The 7,897-nt window shown below is 34.0% G+C and overlaps 1 pseudogene; it reads left to right on the top strand.

The window, feature by feature from the left end:
• The first annotated feature begins 2,819 nt into the window (after window positions 1-2,819).
• Window positions 2,820-2,935, top strand: LOC131819002 (U6 spliceosomal RNA; annotated as a pseudogene).
• Window positions 2,936-7,897: the final 4,962 nt, after the last annotated feature.

A 7,897-nucleotide genomic window follows, 5' to 3' on the forward strand; every position in this document is an offset into this window, starting at 1 on the left:
ATACACCATCCTTCATGCTTCATAAGTATTCCTTCATTGTAAACTAACTAATAGTGTTTGTCACAGTGTATATAACTAAAATGGATTTTGTATTCTATTATTTCAGAGTTAGTTGCAGTTTCTACTTCCTTACTTCCTTTTTTGAAAAATAGATTAATTCTACAAAAAGTTTTTTCCAGCTTTATTGAAAAATAATTGACATATTATAATTTGTAAATTTAAGAAATGATTTCTTATAACACTGCAAACATTTAACATTGTGTAAATTTTGTACAATTTGATAAATTGGTATACATCTGTATTGCAATATAATCTACATAAAAATGTTAATACATCTACTATCTCATATAGTTGCCTCTGTTTTTTATGCATGTATTGTAAGGAATTTTAAGATCTACTCTCTTAGCAACTTTTATGTATATAGTACAGTAGAGATAAAATTCAGAGGTCTTGTGGGTTTTGTTCCAGACCGCCTCAATAAAGTGATTATCTCAATGAACTAAGTCAAATCATTATTATTTTTTTGGTTTCCCAGTGCAAATAAAAAATTATGTTTCCCAGTGCATATAAAAAATAAACACTATACTGTACTGTTCAAAAGCATTATGTCTTTAAAGAAAAACAATGTATATACCTTAAGTAAACTAGTTCTGAGTTTTCAGTGGGTCATAATTACTGATCACAGATCACCATAACAAATACAATAATAATGAAAAAACTTGAAATATTGCAAGAATTACCAACATGTGACAGAGAGACACAAAATGAACAAATGTTGTTAGAAAAATGGTGGCAGCAGACCTCTTTTATACAAGATTGCTATAAACTTTCAACTTGTAAGAATGTGATATATGCAAAATTTAATAAAGGGAAGAAAAATAAAAAAGTATGTATATATTATTAACTATGATCATCATGCTGTACATTAGATCCCCAGAACTTTTTCATATTATAGTTGCAAGTTTGTATCCTTTGACCACCTTATTCCACCCCAGGTTCACCCCTTGTCAACTCAACTCTAAGTTTCCATTAGTTTGCTTTTTCTTCAGATTCTGTATGTAAGGGATATCGTAATACATAAATTAAAAAATAAAAATCTTTGAAATATTTCACTTAGTATAATACCTTCAAGATCCACCCATGGTATTGTAAATGGCAGTATATCTTAGTTTTTCATGGTTAAGTAGTATTCCATACTATATATTTACCAAACTTATTTTATTCATTCATCCATTAATGGATACTGAAGTTATTTCCATCTCTTGCTTAGAGTTAATAATTTTATAATGAACATAAGAGTGCAGATATGTCTTTGAATAGTGACTTAGTTTCCTTTAGATATATACCTAGAAGTGGGATTACTGAATCATATGGTAATTTTACTTTTAATAATATGAATAATCTCCATACTGTTTTCCATACAAATTTATATCCCTATCACAGTGCATAAGTTCCCCATTTTCCCCAATATTTACCAAAATTTGTTAGTTTTAATTTTTTGGTAGTATATATTCTAATAGGTAGTAATATCTTGCTGTGTTTTTCAGAGGTAAACAAAAACAACATAATGACTTTGCCCTGAATTTTTTACATTGAGCACTTTTTAATGCTCCTGTTGGTCATTTATATAACTTTTTTGAAAAAAAGTCTATTGAGATCCTTTTGCTTTTTTTAAATTATATATATATATATATTTGTATCTGTTGGTTATTAACCTCTTTTCAGATATAAGATTTGTAAGTATTTTCTTCCATTCTGTGGATTGTGTTTTCATTACCTTTTTTTTTTGGCAATGCAGAAACTTTAGTTTGATGTAATACCATTTATTTATTTTTGCTTTTTTTGCTTGTGTTTTTGGTCTGGTATCCAAAAAACTATTGGCAAGACCAATGTCAAGGAGAATTTTTCCTATGTTTTCCTTTAGGAAATTTAGTTTCATGCATCACATTTAAGTCTTTAATCTATTTCAAGTTAAGATTTATGAGTGATATAAGGTTCCAGTTTCATGCTGGTTTATGTGACTATTCAGTTTTAAATATCATTTACTGAACAGACTATCTTTACCCATTACATATGTTGGCCCCTGTCAAATATTAGGTGACTGTATGAAAGGATTTATTTCTGGACTCTCAATTCTGTTCTACTTGTTTATTGGTCTGTTTTTATGCCAGTATACTTTATTGTTTTGAGCTATCCTTTTTTTTTTTAGCCTTACTGCTTTTTTCTTTGGGGCTTTGTATTATAGTTTCAAATCAAGAAGTGTAATTTCACTTCTTCATTCTTTCTCAGAACTGCTTTGATTATTTGTTGTCTTTTATGGTCTCATATAAATTTTAGGATTCTTTACTTACTTCTGTAAAAACACAATATTGGATTTTTTAAAGATTATTTATTGGTGCGCCTGGGTGGCTCAGTGGGTTAAGCCGCTGCCTTCGGCTCATGTCATGATCTCAGGGTCTGCTCAGCGGGGAGCCTGCTTCCCTCTCTCTATCTCTGCCTGCCTCTCCGTCTACTTGTGATTTCTGTCAAATAAATAAATAAATAATCTATTTTTAAAAGATCACTGAGCAAGGATGACATGAAAAACTATTAAAAAAAAAGAAGCAAAACAAAACAACATTCATAAATATGAGCTATCTTTCCATTTGTGTCTCCTTCAATTTCTTTATCAATGTCATAGTTTATAGGGTACAGATCTTTCATCTTCTTAGTTAAATCTTATCCTAAGTATTTATTAGTTTTGATGCTATTGTGAATTAGATTGTTTTCTTTATTTTTTCACATAGTTCATCATTAGAGTGTTAAAATGCTCCTGTCTTGTGCTTACTTTGGCAGCACATATACTAAATTGGAATGATGCAGAGAAGATTAGCTTGATCACTGAGCAAGGATTACATGAAAAACTATTAAAAAAACGAAACAAAACAAAATTCTTGTCTTTTATATATTGATCTTGTATTTGGCAGCTTTACTAAATTTGTTTATTCAAAATTTTTTGTGAAGTTTTTAGGATTTTTTTACATGTAAGTTCATGTTATACAAAAAAAAAAAAAGAAAATTTTACTTCTTCCTTTTTTTTTTTTTTTTTGAGTCTTTTATTTCTTTGTGTTTCTTGTTTCTCTGGCTAGGACATCCAGTACTATGTCAAATGAGAGTATTGAAAGTGGACACACTTGTCTTTTTTCTGATCTTTAAGGGGAAAACTTTCAAACTTTTTTGATTGAATATGAGATTAGCTCTGGGCTTGCAATATGTGTTTTTTTCTTTAATGGATTTTTAAAATTATTTTTTAAAATTTTTTATAAACATATAATGTGTTTTTATCCCTAGGGGTACAGGTCTGTGAATCACCAGGTTTACACATTTCACAGCACTCACCATCACTCACCATAGCACCTGCCCTCCCCAATGTCCATACCTCCACCATCCTCTCCCAACACACCTCCCCCCAGCAACCCTCAGTGTGTTTTGTGAGATTCAGTCTTTTAAGGTTTGTCTCCCTCCCAATCCCATCTTCTTTTATTTTTCTTTTTGTACGCCCAAAACCGCCTATGTTGCATCTCCACTTCATCATATAAGGGAGATCATATGATAGTTGTCTTTCTCAGATTGATTTATTTCGCCAAACATAATACCCTCTAGTTCCATCCACGCCATCACAAATAGCAGGATTTCATTTCTTTTGATGGCTGCATAGTATCCCTTTGTACATATATACCACATCTTATTTATTGATTCATCTTTTGAAGGACATTTAGGTTCTTTCCATAGTTTAACTATTGTGGACATTGCTGCTATAAACATTTGGGTGCATGTGCCCCTTCAGAATGCCACGTTTGTATCTTTAGGGTATATACCCAGTACGACAATCACTGGGTCATACGGTAGTTCTATTTTCAGCTTTTTGAGGCACCTCCACGCTATTTTCCAGAGTGATTGCACCAGCTTGCGTTCCCACGTACAGTGTAGGAGGGTTGCCCTTTCTCCACATCCTCGCCAGCATCTGTCATTGACTGACTTGTTCATTTTAGCCATTCTGAAAGGTGTGAGGTGGTATCTCATTCTGGTTTTGATTTGTATTTCCCTGATGCCGAGTGATGTGGAGCATTTTTTCATGTGTCTGTTGGCCATTTGGATGTATTCTTTGAAGAAATGTCTGTTCATGTCCTCTGCCCATTTCTTCATTGGATTATTTGTTCTTAGGGTGTTGAGTTTGATAAGCTCTTTATAGATTTTGGATAGATACTGGCCCTTTATCTGGTATGTCATTTGCAAATATCTTCTCCCAGATAACTTCTGACAGTCATCTTTTGGCTTTGTTAACTGTTTCCTTTGCTGTGCAAAAGCTTTTTGATCTGATGAAATCCCAATAGTTCATTCTTGCCCTTGCTTCCCTTGCCTTTGGCGATGTTCCTAGGAAGAAGTTGCTGCTGCTGAGGTCAAAGAGGTTGCTACCTGTTCTCTCCTCAAGGATTTTGATGGATTTCTTTCTCACATTATGCTTATTCATCCATTTCCAGTCTATTTTCATGTATGGTGTAAGGAAATGGTCCAACTTCATTTTTCTGCATGTGGCTGTTCAATTTTCCCAACACCGTTTGTTGAAGAGGCTGTCTCTTCTCCATAGGACATTCCTTCCTGCTTTGTTGAAGATTAGTTGGCCATAGAGTTGAGGGTGTATTTCTGGGCTCTCTATTCTGTTCCATTGATCTATGTCTGTTTTGGGGACAGTTCCCTACTATCTTGATGATGACAACTTTGTAATAGAGCTTGAAGTCTGGAATTGTGATGCCAACAACTTTGGCTTTCTTTTTCAATATTCCTCTGGCTATTCGAGGTATTTTCTGGTTCCATATATATTTTAGGATGATTTGTCCCATTTCTTTGAAAAAAATGGATGGGATTTTGATAGGGATTGCATTAAATGTGTAGATTGCTTTAGGTAGCATAGACATTTTCACAATATTTGTTCTTCCAATACAGGAGCATGGAACATTTTTCCATTTCCTTGTGTCTTCTTCAATTTCTTTCATGAGTACTTTAGAGTTTTCTGAGTATAGATTCTTTGTCTCTTTGGTTAGGTTTATTCCTAGGTATCTTAGGGTTTTGGGTGCAATTGTAAATGGGATTCACTCCTTAATTTCTATTTCTTCAGTCTTGTTGGTATAAAAAAAAACGCAACCAATTTCTGTGCATTGATTTATATCCTGACACTTTACAGAATTCCTATACAAGTTATAGCAGATTTGGAGTGGAGTCCTTTAAGTTTTCCACATACAGTATCATATCATCTGCAAACAGGGATAGTTTGACTTCTCTTCTGCCAATTTTGCAAAATTTGGATGCCTTTAATTTCTTTTTGTTGTCTGATTGCTGAGGCTAGGACGATGTTGAATAGCAGTGGTGATAACGGACATCCCTGCCGTGTTCCTGACCTCAGCAGAAAAGTATTCAGTTTTTCTCCATTGAGAATGATATTTGCAGTGGGTTTTTCATAGATGGCTTTGATAATATTGATAATATGTGCCCTCTATGCCTACACTTTGAAGAGTTTTAATCAGGAAGGAATACTGCACTTTGCCAAATGCTTTTTCAGCATCTATGGAGAGTATCATATGGTTCTTGTTCTTTCTTTTATTAATGTGTTGTATCACATTGATTGATTTGCAGATGTTGAACCAACCTTGTAGCCCTGGAATAAATCCCACTTGGTCGTGGTGAATAATCCTTTTAATGTACTGTTGAATCCTATTGGCTAGTATTTTGGTGAGAATTTTTGCATCCGTGTTCATCAAGGATATTGGTCTGTAGTTTTCTTTTTTGGTGGGATCCTTGTCTGGTTTTGGGATCAAGGTGATGCTGGCCTCAGAAAAAAAAAGAGTTTGAAAGTTTTCCTTCCATTTCTATTTTTTTGGAACAGTATCAGGAGAATAGGAATTAATTATTCTTTAAATGTTTGGTAGGATTCCCCTGGGAAGCCATCTGGCCTGGGGCTTTTGTTTGTTTGGAGATTTTTGATGACTGTTTCAATCTCCATACTGGTTATGGGTCTGTTCAGGTTTTCTATTTCTTCCTGGTTCAGTTGTGGAAGTTTATATGTCTCTAGGAATGTATCCATTTCTTCCCGAATGTTGAATTTGTTGGCATAGAGTTGCTCATAGTATGTTCTTATAATTGTTTGTATTTCTTTGGTGTTGGTTGTGATCTCTCCTCTTTCATTCATGATTTCATTTATTTGGGTCCTTTCTCTTTCGTTATCAATCTTATTAATTCTTTCAAAGAACCAGCTCCTAGTTTCATTGATTTGTTCTATTGTTTTTTTTTTTTTTTTTGGTTTTGTTTTTTTGTGTTTTTTTGTTCGTTTGTTTCTATTTCATTGATTTCTGCTCTGATCTTTATTATTCCTCTTTTCCTGCTGGGTTTAGGCTTTCTTTGTTGTTCTTTCTCTGACCCCTTTAGGTGTAGTGGTATGTTTTGTATTTGAGATCTTTCTTGATTCTTGAGAAAGGCTCGTACAGCTTTATATTTTCCTCTCAAGACTGCCTTTGCTGTATCCCACAGATTTTGAACACTTTTGTTTTCATTATCACTTGTTTCCATGAATTTTTTCAATTCTTCTTTAATTTCCTGGTTGACCAATTCATTTTTTAGAAGGATGCTGTTTAGTCTCCATGTATTTGTGTTCTTTCCAAATTTCCTCTTGTGATTGAGTTCTAGTTTCAGAGCATTGTGGTCTGAGAATATGCAGGGGATGATCCCAATCTTTTGATAATGGTTGAGATCTGATTTATGACCCAGGATGTGGTCTATTCTGGAGAATGTTCCATGTGCACTAGAGAAGAAAGTGTATTCTGTTATTTTGGGATGGAATGTGTTGAATATACCTGTGATGTCCATCTTGTCCAGTGTGTCAATGTAAGGCCTTTTTCCTTGTGTATCTATTGCTTGGATGATCTGTCCATTTCAATGAGGGGAGTGTTAAATTCCCCTACTATTATTTTATTATTGTCGATGTGTTTCTTTGATTTTGTTATTAATTGGTTTATATAGTTGGCTGCTCCCATGTTCAGGACATAGATATTTAAAATTGTTAGGTCTTCTTGTTGGACAGACCCTTTGAGTATGATATAGTGTCCTTCCTCATCTCTTATTATAGTCTTTGGCTTAAAATCTAATTGATATGATATAAGGATTGCCACCCCAGCTTTCTTCTGATGTCCATTAGCATGGTAAATTGTTTTCCACCCCCTCTCTTTAAATCTGGGGGTGTCTTTGGGTCTATGATGAGTTTCTTGGGCAGCATATTGATGGGTTTTGCTTTTTATCCATTCTGATACCCTGTGTCTTTTGATTGGTGCATTTAGGCCATTTACATTCAGGGTAACTATTGAGAGATATGAATTTAGTGGCATTGTATTGCCTATAATGTGACTGTTACTGTATATTGTTTCTGTTCCTTTCTGATCTACTACTTTTAGGCTCTCTCTTTGCTTAGAGGACCCCTTTCAATATTTCCTGGAGAGTTGGTTTGGTGTTTGCAAATTCTTTCAGCTTTTGTTTGTCCTGGTAGGTTTTTAATCTCTCCTTCTATTTTCAATGATAGCCTAGCTGGATATAGTATTCCTGGCTGCATGTTTTCCTCATTTAACACTGAATATATCATGCCAGTTCTTTCTGGTCTGCCAGGTCTCTGTGGATAAGTCTGCTGCCAATCAAATATTTTTACTGTTGTACAATACAGACTTCTTTTCCCAGGCTGCTTTCAGGATTTTCTCTTTGTTGTTAACAGTTGTAAATTTTACTATCAGGTTACGGGGTGTGGACCTATTTTTATTGATTTTGAGGGTCATTCTTTGCATCTCCTGGATTTTGATGTTTGTTCCCTTTGCCATATTAA

Source organism: Mustela lutreola, chromosome 16, assembly GCF_030435805.1.
Source record: "Mustela lutreola isolate mMusLut2 chromosome 16, mMusLut2.pri, whole genome shotgun sequence".
Classification (NCBI taxonomy): domain Eukaryota; kingdom Metazoa; phylum Chordata; class Mammalia; order Carnivora; family Mustelidae; genus Mustela; species Mustela lutreola.